At 42.9% G+C, this 17,644-nt stretch overlaps 1 protein-coding gene across 3 annotated transcripts in view; it reads left to right on the forward strand.

Annotated features, from left to right (window-relative positions):
- LOC140739502 (dihydropyrimidinase-related protein 3-like) overlaps positions 1-17,644 on the forward strand; it is a 223,962-nt gene that overhangs the window by 110,858 nt on the left and 95,460 nt on the right. The gene's annotated exons all lie outside the window — the stretch shown is intronic.

Here is a 17,644-nt window from a genome sequence, read left to right on the forward strand (position 1 = left end):
ACATTTATTTAAGTTTGATTATTAACGTTTGCAGATGTGACCATTCTAACTACTGATTGGTCATGGCTGTTTGCACTATTGTCGTATAAATTGTTAGTTGCTAGTGTGTTGTCTGTTATGGTATAGTCCTGTGTTTTGTGCTTGGCACCAATTCTCATTCAGTTTTGCTATGTTTCACATGCTGGCAATAAAGTGATTCTGTCTGAGTCCTTTTGCAGACACTCTACTTCCTCAGCAATACTTGCCTTTCCACCTATTGTCCACAAACCAGGTGACAAAGCCATCAATTACTTTATCCAAATCATTGACATACAATGTGAAAAGAAGTCCAAACACAGACACTTGAGTGCCGCTGTATACCACTGATTACTGGTAGCCAACCGGAAAAGTTCCCCTTTATTCCCACTCTGCCTCCTGCCAGTCAAGCAATCCTCTATCCATTCTAAATTCATTCCTGTAATATCACGGGCTCTTATTTTACTCCGCAGCCTTATGTACGGCACCTTGTCAAAGGCGTCCAGAAAATCCAAGTACACATCCACTGACTCTCCTTTGTCTATCCTGCCTGTTATTTCCTCAAAGATTTGTCAGGCAAGATTTCCCCTTTAGAAAACCATATTGAGTTTGGTCTACTTTACAGTGTGCCTCCAAGAACGTCAAAACCTCTTTTCCAACCACTGAGGTCAGGCTAGCTGGCCTATAAATTCATTTCTTCTGCCTTTCTCCTTTCTTGAAGAGTGGAGTGACATTTGCAATTTTCCAGTCTTCAGGAGCCATTCCAGGATCTAGTTATTCTTGAAAGATGATTGCTAATGCCTCCACAATCTCTTCAGCTACCTCTTTCAGAACTCTGGGGTGTAGTCCATGTGATCCAGGTGACTTTTCCACCTACAAACTTCTCAGCTTCCCAAGAACGTTCTCCTCAGTAATAGCAAAGTCACTCACTTCTGTTCCCTGGCACTTGCATTTATGGCATTCTCTTACTGTCTTCCGCAGTGAAGACTGATGCAAAATGCACATTAAATCCTTTCACCGTTTCTTTGTCCCCTATTACAGCTTCTCCAGTGTCATTTTCTAGCAATATCCCTTCTTACCTTTCTTTTATTCTTTATCCAAAAAAATGCTTTTTGTATTCTGTTTCATGATTGGCCATCTTACCTTTATCTCCATGACTTTTTTAAATTACCTACTGTTGGTTTTTAAACGCTTTCCAATCCTCTACTTGCCCACTATTTTTTGCTATATTATATGCCCCCTTTTGCTTTTGTGCTATCTTTGACTTCTCTTGTCAGTCCCAGTTGCCTCATCCTCCCTTTAGAATGCTTAATGTTTGGTGTGTATCTATCCTGCGCCTTCTGAGTATCTCCCAGAAGCACTAAACATAGCTGTTCTGCTGTCATCCCTGCTAGTGCCCCCTTCCAATCAACATTGGCCAGATCCCCTCTCATGCCTCTGTAATTCCCTTAACTCCACTGAAATACTGATGCATCTGATTTTAGTTTCTCCTCAAACTGCAGGGTGAATTCTATTATTACTGCCTCCTCAGGGTTCCTTCACCTTAAGCTTCCTAATTTGATTTCATTTTTTACTGGTAGAGCCACCCTACCCCTTCTACCTGCCTGCCCTTTTGGTACAGCGCAGGTACCATGGATGTTAAACTCCTGACTATGATCTTCTTTCTGCCAGGACTCAGCTGCCCACTGCATCTTACCTGCCAATCTCTAACTGCGCTACAAGATCATTTATCTTACTTCATATACTGCGTGCATTCAGCTATAATGCCTTCAGGCTTGTATTCATCACACTTTGATTTTTGGCCCCCGCTACACTTTAACTCATCCCACCAACTGCAATTTGCCTGTCCTTCCTCAAACTCCCTACACACTGCATCTGCTTGTAAACCAGCTGCTCATCCTCAGTCCTTTTGCGCTGGTTCCCATCCCTCTACCAGGAATGAAAGTGTTGGCGTATGAGGAGCATATGATGGCTCTGGCCAGAGCTCGCTGAAGTTCAGGAGAATGACTGGGGGGTGGGGGGGGGGGGGGCAGAGTGGAACTTGCATTGAAAGCCATCAAATATTGAAAGGCCTAGATAACATGGATGTGGAGAGGATGTAGTTGGGCATTGTGATTCTTGTAGTGATAGAGCCATTGCCACCCAGTGCCACAGATACAAGTTGATTTCTGACCTTGAGAGCTACTCTTGAGAGAACATGTTCTTCCTTTGACATCTTGTTTCCTCCAGAAGTTCTGGTCCCTGAGAGTTTCCTCCTACATCCCAGAGATATACAAGTTGGTGGGTCAGTTTGGTACGTAAAATGCCCCAAGTGTGTTGGCGACATGTAGAATCTGGGAAATTTGGGAATGTAGGTTTAGTTAAATGGTTGATTGATGATCAGCATGGATTCAATGGGCTTGAACTAGGCTATGTTTCTCTGTCTAGCTCTCAGTGTTTGAGGAGAATTACATGCATTGGAAATGAGCCAGAGATATCTTGCAATGACTTGTTTAATGAGTTGAATCGTTCTGCTTCACATCTTTGCTGAACTAGAGGTGAGGATGCTCATTTTAAACGCGTGCTTTTGCCCCATCGTGCTAAAATTAGGCTTGAATCCTTTCCTCCATACTCACTGCAAATCCCACTGATATCAGTTAAACAGCGCGTATCTCAAAACTCTTTGTTGTGGGAAGTGAATCGCATCTGATAGCTGTGATCCATTTGGAGTCTGTCTGAAGCCGATCCTGTAATGTGGGCCTTGTGTAATGAGCAGTTAGTGGGAAGGCATTCCCACAGGCTTGGGTTCAGGAAGCAAAAGAGTAGAATTTTACTGCTTGTATGCAGCCAATGTGAAGCAGATGCTGTAGGCCCAATTTCTAGGAGTGCCTGAGGACTTGCCAAAGGTATCGGGTGAGCAATCTGAGGCTCTGAGGCATCGCTACTGTTTTATTGCTAAATTCCAGATTCCTTGCTTTTCCTCACCATCCTTGCTGATGTTCAGGAATAATGAAGGTGGGGCAATAAATTAGATTTCATTGCATAAAAGAAAAGGCAACTTCTATTTTATTGCATCATTTCAAAATCTCTGTATGGGATGGTTTACCCAGTACAAAGTCCTTCGGAGGAGTTATCATCGATGCTAGTCTTGGTTGTGCAGAAGGACAAATTTGCAAATGTTTCTGATCCTGCAAAGTGATAACGGTACAGTATTGAGTATGATGCGGGGACAGTGTTCCTGTTGCTATCTATGCATTACTACACAGATAGAAATCATTCAGCCCATTGCATCAACATGGTCTTTGAAGAGGCATCTCGTCAGTCTCATTCCCTTTGCCTATTCCCTGTACCCTGCATTCGACTCTTCAGAAAGAGGTTTAATATCACCGGCATATGTTGTGAAGTTTGTTAACTACTGCTAGTTATTTATCTCAAGGGGTAACTTGCCGTTGCTAATTACCCAACTATCTTTGGAATGTGGGAGGAAAGCCCTATGATCATAGGGAGAACTTGCAAATTCCACCTGCCACCCAAGGTCAGGATTGAAGGTCAGGTTTCTAGAAGTAGGAAGCAGCAGCACTAAATAGCAGGGCACCATGTCACTGCGTTACTAAATAGCAGGGCACCATGTCACTGCGTTACTAAATAGCAGGGCACCATGTCACCGCGTTACTAAATAGCGAGGCACCATGTCACCGCGTTACTAAATAGCGGGGCACCGTGTCACCGTGTTACTAAATAGCAGGGCACCATGTCACCGCGTTACTAAATAGCGAGGCACCGTGTCACCGCGTTACTAAATAGCGGGGCACCGTGTCACCGCGTTACTAAATAGCGGGGCACCGTGTCACCGCGTTACTAAATAGCGGGGCACCGTGTCACCGCGTTACTAAATAGCGGGGCACCGTGTCACCGCGTTACTAAATAGCGGGGCACCGTGTCACCGCGTTACTAAATAGCGGGGGCACCGTGTCACCACGTTACTAAATAGCGGGGCACCATGTCACCGCGTTATTCTTTGAAAAGTTGGCTTGTGCTCTTTAACTTCCACCTAAGCAGGCATTGTTAATGTTAATCTCATAGGGAAAAGTAATATGATTGTATAGATATTGACTAACAGCTGATATGGTAGATGGGATTTGAAGTTTATTATTTTAAAATGCGTAGAGAAACAGATCAAGAGAAGGGGAGAGACACACAGATTGCTCTTTTAATTTCCCATCCATATCCTTGGAAGTGTTTAGAAGGCAAAGTGTCCATTTCCATGCAGAACATTGCCTCCAGTTCCTCTGCCTTTCCTGAGTGGGATGCATTTGCTGGCATCTGTGGGGCTGCAGGCATCATCTGTCACCCGGGAACTCTGTACTCAGCCACACATCCTATTAGTGAACTGCTCAGGTTATGAAACCGGGTAAATGTATCCTGGGGATGACTTGTATCAAGATGAAACTCTTTCCCAAGACTACTTAAAGATTTCCCTATACAGCATTTGATTTATAAATGAGATCTCCCATACAATGACATCTGATTGACCAAGTCGAGTTTATTGTCACACGCGCAAGTGTATTTTCACAAATTTAATGAGAATCCTAAAACCCATCAGTCTGCAGTCAAACACAATATGGCATGTCTCCTGCCAAGCAAACAGTTGGGGACAGCACCGATACCAGCCTGGATGCTGCACCGCCCTGGAGCACACTGACTCCAACCCTTCCTTCCTGGGTGGCTGTAAACAGGCAATATGATAGCTGAGGCTCAGTCCTCTTTACGACCAAGGCCGCACAGCTCCCCTGCCGGCCAATGAATCAGTGAATTAGACATGCAGTATTCCACATTGTCCAACAGAGTCTTGCAATGACAGGAATAATGACTAAGATTATCATTTGCTGTTGGACTGCATGCACACCAGCTTGTCACCTGCCTCTCTGATCAGGTGGCAGCACAACTCATACCAAGTCTAGCTCCTTCAGTTTCTTCACTAACGAGCAACTCATTAATCGGGTAGATCTGCAATACCTGCAACTTAATGACCAGTTAGGTGTTGCGATCATTTTTAAAAAAAAAATGTTTAAAAAAAGACAAACACGCCTTTGGTTGGTCCATTCGGAGTTGCTGCTTCCCAGTGCGCCACCATCTTAGCGGACGTCTATTGAATATTGAAAGTTTAGGACCAGAGAGCACAGCCTCAGATTAGAGTGGTGTCTATTTCGAACAGAGATGAGGAGAAATTTTTCTAGCCAGTGTGAGGTGCATCTGTGGAATTCATTGCCTTGGATGGCTGCGGAGGCAAAATCATTGAGTATACAAACGATTGCAGCTATTTGGGCCATAGTTTAATTAAGGCAGCTGCTTATTTGGGGCAACATTAAAGAACAAACACTAATCTAAATTTAAAAAAGCTGGGTTTCCCTTCATTTATTTGGGACACTGTGCCACTTAATTGAATAGAAGACAGTTGCCGACCAAGTTTTAACTACCGTCAGTCGCTCACACTCTGTGACAGCATCAGTTGTGTGTGTTTCTGTTCAGAAAGTAGTGATTTGTTATCATTGACAGTTGGTGGGAAATAAGCAATAAGATAATTCAGAATTGTTTTGCTCTGTGTGGTTTCAAGCATTCAGTCTTGGAGATTCCAGAAATGGCCAGGGGTGAAAATAAAACAATTTCACTACTTCAGCAAGCTAGGAACTACAAAATGTTTAAGTATCAGCAATCATCTTGAATGTAACAATGAAAATAAAGACTTGGAAGATGCAATTGTCGATTGCATTGTAAGAAGGCAGCCCGTTAACTGCACAATGCGTCTGCGCTGATGTTGTTTATTTACAGTCAATCAAAAGAACTGGATGACTTCCTCCATCGATAACTACTGGGAACTAATACAGCTTTATAGAACTGTAGTACCAGTGGTAGTGTTTTAATTTGTTTTGTATTTCATTTAAATACCTAATTTGTTTTTAAACTCAAATTGTCTTTTAAAACTGTTTCCTTGAAATTTCAACTAATTGGGACAGCCACTTGATTGGGCCAAAATATTAGTCCTGATGTGTCCCAAATAACTGGAATCCACTCTATTTAAGGTGGAGGTTATTAGGTTCAAAGATTCCAGGTACATTTATTATCAAAGTATGTATGCAATATACAACCCTGAAGCTTGTCTTCCCACAGCCAGCCATGGAACAACGAAACACCATGGAACCCATTCAAAGTAAACATCAACACTCAACGCACAAAAAAGCAAATCATGCAAACTGTAAAAAAAAAAGTGGGAAAACACAATATAAATCAAGAAATCACAAAGTAATTGAAACAGTCTAGAATGTTCAGTTCAATTCGATTTAGCATTTTGTTGACAGCTGGTTCTAGAACCAGTCTGCCTGGATCAAAATCTCAAAAAATGTAACAGAAAAAAAAGTAAGAGGTTCTTGATTAGTCAGGGTGGCAAAGGTTACAGGGAGAAGTCAGAGAATGGGGGCTGAGAAGGAGAATAAATCAGCCATGATGGAATGGTAGAGCAGACTTGATGGGCTGAATGGCCTAATTATGTCTTATGGCCTAAATCAAAAGTATTTAAAATGGATACTGTTTTCTGCTTTGCTTTGCAGGTTTCAAACATTTTTTAGGAAAATAGAGCCAGGGATTGGTGTTTTATTTGCATATCCTTTTGTGTGGTGCTGAATAAGTTGATCATTGGCCTAGTCGACAGTCTCATTTGCCTGACTGAACCCCATTCCCTGCATTTTCTGTGTCCAATTAATTCGTTCTTGCAGGGTTACGACCTCCAGGGGAAAGGTACTCTCACAAGTCTGCACATTTTTGTTTTTTGGCATTTGACCTCCTGAGAGGAAATTTTGAGCACTGGGATTTGGGTTTTGAGGAACAATGCAATCAGTTCATTTTGATCTCCTCTGTTACTTTGTTCTCTTGCAGCTCCCAGTGATTAACCTTGGTTGATGACTCAGTAACTTAATTGGGTTACTACAATGAGTGTCTAATTGTGATGTTGCGTCTGCCCAATGGTCCCTTTGATTGGAAACACGTCATTGCTTTGGAATGAGAGTTCCCTGGGGTAAAGCTCTCTTGGGACTGTTCTACTTTTTGTTTGCTTGTCTCTATCAAGTGGGAGAAAGCCCCTGTAGTAGGATTGATCAGCAGATGGTTGCAGGGTTAGACTCAATGCAATCTTGAAGTGCAAATCTGTGCATGAGGCATGCTGATTGTATGCACACATCGCAACGGTGATTTAAATTGTAATCAGTTTGAAAGTCCAGCAATGCTTGGCAAAGTTGATGTTGTCAGGAGGAACTCAGTGGGTCAAATAACACCTGTGAGTGGGAGTGAGGAGGGAGGTGGACAAAACTGTCGACGTTTCACGTCAAAAGCATCAGAACTGAGTGTGGAGAAGGAAGATGGCCAGTGTAGAGGAAAGAGGTGGAGTGGTGAGACAGGAGTCAGGGGACTGAGGATGGGTGAAGGATGATGGGCCAGTGGAACAAATAGATTGGGAGGCATGGAGTGTGGTGACCAGTGGTAGAAAGAGACAAAGAAGGCAGATGGAGTCAGGTTGCGGGGGGGGGGGGGAGGAATGGAGGCACTTACAATTGTTGGAAAACCAAGATTGAAACATAAAATGCAGGAGGAATTCTGCAAGTCAGGCAGCAACTGAGGAGGGAAAAAAGCAGTCTACATTTTGGGCTGAGACCTTTAATCGGGACTAGAAAGGAAGTGGGCAGAAGCCAGAACAAGAAGGGAAGGAAGGGTAGGATTACAAGCTGCAGGTGATAGTTGAGGGGGAAGGTGGATGGGGGTGAAAGGGAATGTTCTCAGAAGCTGAGAGGTGAAAGGTGGTGAGGGAGGACGTGCAGGGGCAGGTTGTCATGGTTGCAGGGTAAGTGCCAGGAGGGAGATCTGTTGAGTGAATAAGTGAGTAACAGAAAGAATGTCCCCTATGGAATGCAGAGGTGGGAGGGTGTAGGGAAAAATGTGCCTGGTGGTGGGATGTCATTGGATATGACAAGTTGTGGAGAATGTGTTGGATGCAGAAGCTTGTGGAGTTAGAGGTGGGGACAAATGAAATATGTTGGCCTGAATAGAATGAACATGGAGACTCTCCATTAGTAGGAGAGTCTAGGATCTGAGTGCACAGATTCAGAGTAAAAGAACACTCCTTTAGAACTGGTATGAGGGTGAGTTTCTTCAGTTGGAGGGTGATGAATCTGTGCAAGTCTTTGCCACAGGGCAGTAGGGGTTATGTCTTTGGATGTATTTAAGGCTGAGATTGACAGATTCTTAGGGGATTAAAGTTTACAGGAAGAAAGTGGGAGAATGGGATTAATTTGGGAAAAAATAACTATGATTGAATGGCAAAGTAGAATTGATGAGCCAAATGGTTATTTCTGCTCCTATATCTTTGGTACTTATGGAATTTACTGGAGTGGCATTAATACAAATGTTGGAGAAGGAATTAGCCAATCAATCCCGCTCATTCATTCAGTAAAATCATTGCTGATCTGTTACCTCAATCCCCACCTATCCCCAGTAACTTTTCACTCCCTTGCTTATTCAATGAGATGGAATTTATTGCAGCTCTATAAAATCACAGTTTGAAGCTGAGGACAAATTACCCCTCACACCAAGCACATTCACTTTTCTATAAAAAGAGGTTTATTGATTAATTTTGTTCCCTAAATGTGTTACAAAGCTGGTTACATCTCAGAAACTATCCACAGTTAATAAGGTAAAATGGATGATACTGTAAGTGACAGATGAGATCCTATCAAGTGGGGGCTGTTCATGGTTTTTCTGAATGTGCTGAAACTTATCTTTAAAAGAATTTAACTGGGCAAGGAGGCTAAAGACGTTGTGGTGGCAGGTGAGGAAAGACATTGATTGCAACTAATTAATCAAGTAGCAGGATGAATGAGTGGATCTCAGGCTGTTATTCCAGATCTGAATGTTGTTATTTCATTCAAAGTCTATAATGTTGCATCGACTGTAACCTGAGAGCCTTACCAGCCTGTTGATCTCTCATTTATAACTTCGCAGCATGAGGGGTCTAGTGCACTGGCCATTTTGGAAGTGTGAAAGTGAGGCTTGAGAGATTTGGATGAAGGTCAAGGGAACCTGAAGAATGGAAACTGTTCTTCCTCAGGTTTTCACCTGATTTTTTTTTCCTTTCGTTACTTGAGAACAGATATACACCAGTGTTCCTGCCATTAAGTGAACAAGAAATTAGATATCCCTGTTGTTTCCTTAAGCAGAAAACAAACATAGTGAAAATAGTAGGAACACTTTCCAAACTTCCTGCAGCATTTTCTCAGGAGTAGACATGGAACTATAACAATACGGATACTCCTTTGGATCTAGGTCATGTTCATCCCTAAGATCCAGCTGTTCGATTCTGTGGAGTTCTACAGTTTGTTGATGGAGAATTTTACCCCTGTGATTTCCAAGATGAATCCAACCCCAGGGAAATTGCAACCTCCTGAGCTCTGGATCCCATTAGTTTCGTTAGAGGACAACAACAGATAAATCACCATAGCAACAGTTTTTAATTAAAAAAACACACTTTTCCAAGCAATAGGGAGCTGTAAAATGAGCGATTTACAGTGCACAGCCGCGTGTGGCTCATGTGAATTTTAGTGGATCCCTATGGTGATGATAAATGGGATATCCTGGCTCCTGAGTATTAAATCTTCCATATTTCTGGTGTATGTCAGATTTGGAGCTTGCAGCTTTATTTGTTAATCTTCTGACTGACATCAGAGCCATGAGGCTTGCTATAGAAATATTATTTTTGCTATTCTAAGTCTTTAAACAGATTGGTAAAGATACTTTGGGGATTTTAAGAATCTGTAGTCCAGAGTTTCTGGTGTTGTTATTTCTAGTTGCATGCCTCCAAGATTCTGAAGGACAACTTGCGAAATACAATGATTCCTTGTTTGTATCAGTGGAGATGTGGAGTTCTGTTTTTAAAAAAACCAAATAAATAAATAAAATAAAAATGAGGCTAATTGCATGGAGAGCCTGTAGTAAAGGTAGCTTGCTCCTGGGGTTGGATACCACTTAAATATCTTTGAGATACTGTGTCTTTATTTTTTTTAAGGAAGTTTTTGAGTGGAGAGCAGATCATTCAAATACTTGCCTTAGCAGGAGAATGCAGAGGGTGGTGGTAGATATTCTCCTTGTCATCACTGACAATAAAATAACTCGGCCCAGAACACAGCCACTCTTGTAACTCACCCATTTCACTTGTGCACGAGGAGAACTGCATGGCCCCTGTACCCCACACTGTTCTGAAACCAGGGCAGAGAACTTGCTATTTTTATACAGAATTGGCTTATCACTTGTGGATAGTAACCATTTGGTAAGTTCTATATGTTTGAATCCCTTACTTACAAGATCAGTTGCCATTCACAATAGTGGTGAAAAAAGTCAGTCGAAACTTCAAGCAGACAGCTTCCGAAGTTAGTAAAGCAATTGTCATTTAGTTGTTGGGTGCATTTCATATCCTTCCATTATTTCTATTTTGTTTGTCTCCAGCACCCCCTGTTGTGTAAAGGGAAGCAAGGTTTTAGAAAGCCGTTTCTGAAAAATTTGGAACTACAGAGGCCTCCCTCAGCACAGTCAGCCCTGCCTATCCGTCTGCAAGGGGCAAGGTTGGCTCCAACTGTCTTACTTCAAAGGTCTCACTTATCTGGGTTTGATGATAACACCACCACAGTCATCTTCACCTGGATGTTGTCTTTAACCTGTGCCTTACCGCAACACCCACAACCTCTCTGACTGGTGCCCTGTAACAAGTGGTGTGTGGCAGAGGTTTGTGCCAGGTCTGTTTGTCATCTATATCAATTATCTGGATGATATGATAAACTGGTTCAGCAAATTTGCAGATGACACCAAGATTGGGAGTGTAGTGGATGGGGGGAGGGGAGGCTATCAAAGCTTGCAGTATGATCTGGACAAGCTAGAAAAATGAGCTGGAAAAAAAATGACAGATGGAATTTAATGCAGACAAGTGTGAGGTGTTGCACTTTGGGAGGACAAACCAGGGTAGAACATACGCAGTGAATTGCAGGCATTGAGGAGAACAGTGCAACAAAGGGATCTGGGAATTCATAATTCCTTGAAATTGGTGTCACAGGTAGATAAGGTTGTAAAGAGAGCTTTTGGCACATTGGTCTTAACAGATCAGAAGATTAAGTATAGGAGCTGGGATTTTGAAGTTTGATAAGGTATTGGTGAGGCCAGATTTGGAGTATTATGTGTCATTCCAGTCACCCTCCTGTAGGAATGATACAAGTAAGATTGAAAGATGCAGAGAAAATTAACAATGATGTTGTTTGGATTTGGAAGACCTGAATTATAGGGAAAGATTGATTAAGTTATGGCTGTATTCCCCCAGAGGGTAGGAGAATGAGGGGAGATTTGGTAAAGTATACAAAATTATGAGTGCAGATAGGGTAACTTCCACTGATGTTGAATGAGACTAGAACTAGAGGTGTTGGGTTGAGGGTGAAAGGTGAGATGTTTGAGAGAAACCTGAGGGGATGTGAGTGTGAAATGAGCCGCCAGTGGAAGTGATGGTTGCAATTTTGGTTGCACCATTTAAAAGGAGTTCGGATAAGTACGTGGATGGGAGAGGTATGGAGGGCGATGGTCCTTGTGTGGGTTAATGAGACTAGGCAGAATAATAGTTCGGATAGACTAGATAGTCCAAAGGGCCTGTTTAGCCTTGAGCATTATGCAGAAGTGAAAAGCTTAGTGATTTATTGAAGGGGCACTGGTCTGCTTATGTGCTTTCTGTAGATCTGCTGCAGTTTAAATTAGTGAATGAAGAGCGACAGAGATTGCATTTCAAAAGTTTTTTTTTTGTTCTGTCCTTCAGCCCCAGGACTCTCTTATTTTCATAGGGTTATGGTTTGTGTAGTGATTTTGAATGTTGACCTTCACTTCTTGCACCTGGCTTTGAATCACTGCAGTTAAGCTTGAAGTTCTCTGCTGATGTAAGTGGTCATTTTCTTTTCAAGGAATTAGCTTTTATTTGTTCTTAAGATCTGCCTGCAGTGAACATCGGATTACTTTAAATGTTAGACCTAGGTGTTAAATGAGTCACCTAGGGTTGTTGTCTAACAGGAGGGGGAAAATGTGAGTCTTCCTGCAGATGTAAAAGGGACAAGGAAGGAGGGACCTGCATTCTGAGGAGCTTATTGGAAAAGGCTGATTAATTATCCTATGTGGCATGAGTTTGTGTATTGGATAGACAAATTCTAATAATTGCTCTGTAGAGCAAATATGCTTCAATTTATTTGGGTTAAAACATATATGTCAAACTCAAGGCTCGTGGGCCAAATCCGGCCCGCGGTGGAATTATCTTTGGCCCGCAAGATAATATCTAATTACTATTAAAGCTGGCCCCAGTAATCAAAGCGCCTATGGCGTATGATATGGCTAATGCTGAGTTTATTCAGGTACCAGGTTTTCAGGGTTTTTAGTGTTTATTCGGCAGTCTTCTTCATAAGAAACGGAATTTGTAAAGTGAAACACTTTGTAGTTATAGCAGAGACTGAGACACATGAGAGCAGGCTGAAAAAACGGAGGCAACGAAAGCTGCGTTCGCACGCGTCCGACTGATCCGGCCCGCATGAAGCTGCATTTTGCTCAATCCGGCCCGTGACCTAAAATGAGTTTGACACCCCTGGGTTAAAATGTTCAAGCATCTTGAAAAGTGAAACTGATCTCCCAGTTCTAGAGTGATGGTCATACATCATGGAAACAGGCCCTGTGGCCCTGATACTAAGCTTTCAGCTTATAAACATCTGTGCCTCGTATCAGTCAATATTTTATATACCTCATTCAGGTCCCACCCTTAGCCTCTCTGGTCCAAGGAATGCAAATCCAGTTTACCCAGTCTCTATGAGCAGTCTATTCTAGGCAGCATCCAGCCAGGTCACAAAGGAACTGTATTTAATCTTGTGGAATAAGTGTTGTGCTCGGGATAAAGACAGTGTGTGGGAAGGAAATATGATGACTTGGATTGTTTCAAGCACAGCTTTGATGGACTGAATGGCTTCAGCACACCGGTTTTGAGAATCGGTTCAAGCTTGATTAGCCCCCTTGTGGTTAAAGATTTGCTACTGCTGCTAAGTTTGGCTTAACTTTTATATAAACAGTTACCACTACAGAAAACAAGTGTAGTGAAATCATTTCACTAATTGTAAACGCAAAGTGCTGGAGATGTTCAGTGGTGTCTTTGGGAAGAGAAGAAAAACTAGCATTTCAGGTCGTAGGCCCTTCATTTTTGGTTGAGGAAAGAAAATGTGCTATCTTGTAACAAAACAGGCCAATCAGCCCATCAGATCCATGCCAGCTCTTGGTGAGCAATCCATTTGATCCATTGATCCAGTACCAGAGGGCATGGTTTGAGAATAAGGGGTAGGTCATTTAGGACAGATTTAAGGAAAAACTTCTTCTCCCAGAGAGTTGTGGGAGTCTGGAATGCACAGCCTCGGAAGGCAGTGGAGGCCAATTCTCTGGATGCTTTCAAGAAGGAGCTAGATAGGTATCTTATGGATGGGGGAATCAAGGGATATGGGGACAAGGCAGGAACCGGGTATTGATAGTAGATGATCAGCCATGATCTCAAAATGGTGGTGCAGGCTTGAAGGGCCGAATGGTCTACTTCTGCACCTATTGTCTATATCTCCTCATTTCTCTTCAACTTAATCTCTCCTAACCGTCTCTCCATTGTTCTGAAATTGATCTACACCAATGGGTAATTAGATGTAGCCTCTAAACCAACCAGTGTATCTTTGGGATATTGGTGGGAATGAGGTGTAAACACTGTACCTGAGGTCAGGATTGAACCCAGGCTACTGGAGCTATGAGGTATTCATGCTGTCATGTTGCCCATGCATTTGACTGCACTATAAGTAAATCTCGCTCCACTGCGATGTGCTGGACTTTGCACTGATGGACGAAACCCTTTGATGTTGCAGTCTCCAAATTTTCCCACTGTCAACTTGCTGAGGTAATGACTGACCATACAGTCAGCTGGGACAGCCATATTGTGTAGAAGATTGTGACCGGATGTTGGAAAGGTGAGATTTGGAGAGAAGGGTAAATGGTGTCATGGAATAACACAACACAAACAGTTCCTTCAGCTCAGCTGGTCTGTGTATTGACCTATCACCCTCCAAGTCCTTGCCCTTCATGTATCTATCCAAATACCTTTTAAATGTTGCATTGTTCCTGCCTGAACCACTGGTTGGCATAGCAATTGTGGGCTGTATCTATACTGTATGATTCTATAGCAACTAGGGACTGATAATCAATGGTAATTGTACTAACTTTGCCCATAATCTGTGACAAGGAGAGGAGCTAGAGATTGCAGTACCAGAGCATCAGCCATTTTGTGGTATCAAACAACCACACTTCCTGCATGAAGGCACATCACTGACTTCGGTTCACTTTATTTAAGAGTCACAAAAATGTGGCTATTCCCTGCCATTTTGAATGCAGCACTATTGCTGGATTCTCTGTAAAGACAGGGCAGCTCAGTTTCTAAAGGCAGAGGAGGTGGGGTATACTTTGTAATTAACTCAATGTGGTGAACAGACGTGGCAGTTCTGTCTCCATTCTGTTCACCCGACCTGGAACATCTGGCAGTCAAATGTTGTCCGTTTTATGTGACAAGGGAGATTTCTGTCAGAATCCTAGTAGCAGTGCATGTTACATTCCAGGCCAATGTCACGCAGAGAATGGAGGAGCTATGCTCTGTAATCAGCATGTATGAAACAGCTCACTCTGATACCTTCTCGATCATTGTGGGAAATTTCAACCAGGCTAGTTTGAAGAATCCTCTGACCAGCTAGCACCAGCCTATTAGCTGTGGAACCAGAGGAGCCAACACACTTGACCACTGTTATACCACCATTGAGAACGCTTACGGTGCCATCCCACAGCCACACTTCGGCAAGTCTGATCATCTGGATATACTTCTGCTCCCAGCATAGAAGCAGGGACTAAAGACTGCAGCACCAGTGGTGAGGGCCAAGATGTACAAGGGAGGCAGAGAAGTACTTACTTTGAGTCAGTGGTCTGGATAATCAGTGATTTGTCTTTGAATGAATATGCCTAGTCAATGACTTCGTCAAGACCAGTGTGGATGAGTGTGCATCTTTGAGAACACACCAGAGATGCCTAATCAAAAGCCATGGATGAACCAGGAGATTTGTAGTCTGCTGAGGAAGAGAACTGTGGCATTCAATCCTGGTGTTCAGAACAATACAAGAAGACCACGTATGACCTATGGAAGGCTATCTTAAGAGTGAATAAATAATTGAGGCTAGAAACAGAATAGTTGGCAGAGTTTACAGGCCAATACTTGTACAAAGCAAAGCTTGCCATCATGAATTGCAGTGATGCTTGACTCCTAGATGAGCCCAATGCCTTTTATGCATGCTTTGCAAGGGAGGATAAAACTACACATGTATGAATCCTGTGATCTCTGTCTTGGAGGCTGATGTCAGAACATCTTTCAAGAGGGTGAACCCTGACGAGGTGTCAGGCCCCTAGAGTGTACTGGCGGGAGTGTTCAAAGACACCTTCAATCTCTCACTGCTGGAGACGGAGTTTTCCAACTGCTTCAAAATGGCGACAATCAGACCAGTGCCCAAGAAGAGCAGGGTGAGCTACCTCAAAGACTATCCCCCAGTGGCACTCACATCTACGGTGATGAGGTGTTTTGAGGGGTTGGTCATGGCTAGAACCAACTGCTGCCTAAGTAGGGATGTAGACTTACTGCAGTTTGCCTACATCGTATGCTCTATGTCATATGCAATCTCACTGGCTCTCCACTCGGCCTTGAATCACCTAGACAATAGCAATAGTTACTTCAGGCTGCTATTTATTGACGACTTCAGTATTCAGCACAATCGATGGTAATCAAAAAGCTCCAAAACCTGGGCATCTCTACATTCCTCTGCAACTGGATCCTTGACCTCCTCACCAGGAGACCACATTCTGTGTTGATGGTAATCAACTTTGGTGCACCTCAAGGATGTGTCCTTTGCCCACTGCTCTACTCTCTCTACACTCTTGAGTGTGTGGCTAGGCACAGATCAAATGCTATTTATAAATTTGCCGTTGTTGTTGGCAGAACTTAAGATGGTGATGACAAAGAATACAGAAGTGAGATAGATCAGCCAGTTGAGTGGTGTTGCAGCTGCAACCTTGCACTCAACATCAGCAAGACCAAGGAATTGATTATAGACGAGGAAAGGGAAGTTGAGGGAATTCACACCAATTCTTATCGAGGGATCAGAAGTGGAACTGCGGAGCAATTTCAAGTTCTTGGGTGGTAGCATCTCAGAGGATCTATCCTGGGCCCAAAATATTGATGTAATTACAAAGAAGGCATGACAAAAGCTATATTTCATTAGGGGTTTGAGGAGAGTTACACTCACAACTTCCCACAGATGTACTGTGGAGAGCATTCTAGCTGGTTCCATCACCGCACAGGATCATAAAAAACTGCAGGAAATTGTAAACTCGGCCAGCTCCATCATGGGACATCATGGTCCCAGCATCCAGGACACCTTCAAAAGACGATGCCTCAAAAAGGCAGCATCCTTCGTTAAGGATCCCCATCACTTAGGACCTGCCCTCTTCTTACTGCTGTCATCAAGGAGGTCGTACAGGAACTTGAAGACACACACTCAATGTTTCAGAAGCACTTTCTTCCCCTCCGCCATCAGATTTCTGATTAGACGATGAATCCATGAACTCTTTCTCAGTACTTTTGTCCTTCCCCTTTTTGCATTAATTTATTTTTTATATATACTTATTGTAATTTATAATATTATGTATTACAAAACAACGAATTTCATGACATTTGCCAGTGATAATAAGCCTGATTCTAATTAGTCTGAGTAACGGTGTCACACTAATCATTTTCTGCGGTCTATAATAATATATGTTGAGAGGCGTTTGACCAGCGTTACAAAGTTATGAAACGTGCAAATAGGCCCTCTGGCCCAAATTGTTTGTGTTGATGAAAGTGCCATGATTGAATGGCAGAGTGCGTTCATTGGGCAGGATGGCCTAATTCTGATCCTGTGACTAATGGTCTTTCCTGAGCTAGTCCCATTTGCCTGCATTTAGCCAAAATCTCTCTAAACCTTTCCTAGCCATATGCCTGCCAACGTTTTTCCACGTCGCATTCGTATTTTTCTCTTTCACTTTCCCAGGCAGCTGGTTTCATATGCCTACCACACTTGGTGTGGAAAAATTTGCCTCTTGGATTACATCTTTTCTTCCTCACATAAAACTTGTGCCTTCAAATTTTAGATTTATCTGCCCGCGGGAAAATGACTGACCATTTAGTGAATGTATCCTGTGGGATGACTTGTGAGTGAGCACCATTAGATACAGCCAGGTGACAGGTCAAGATACCATGTGGCAGTAGCGGGGAATAATGAAGTTCTGTCTGCTGATTCTGAGAGCCTCTCATTTCTCCAGTTGTGCATGCTTGCTTGTCAGCTCCAGTGTTTTTTCTGGAGGCAGCTTCGATTCTATAAATGTGAATTTATTTGAGTTGTGGGGCTCCATAGACAGTTCTGGGGCTTTAAGAACAACAGAATTTGTACAC

Source organism: Hemitrygon akajei, chromosome 15, assembly GCF_048418815.1.
Source record: "Hemitrygon akajei chromosome 15, sHemAka1.3, whole genome shotgun sequence".
In the NCBI taxonomy this organism is placed as follows: Eukaryota; Metazoa; Chordata; class Chondrichthyes; order Myliobatiformes; family Dasyatidae; genus Hemitrygon; species Hemitrygon akajei.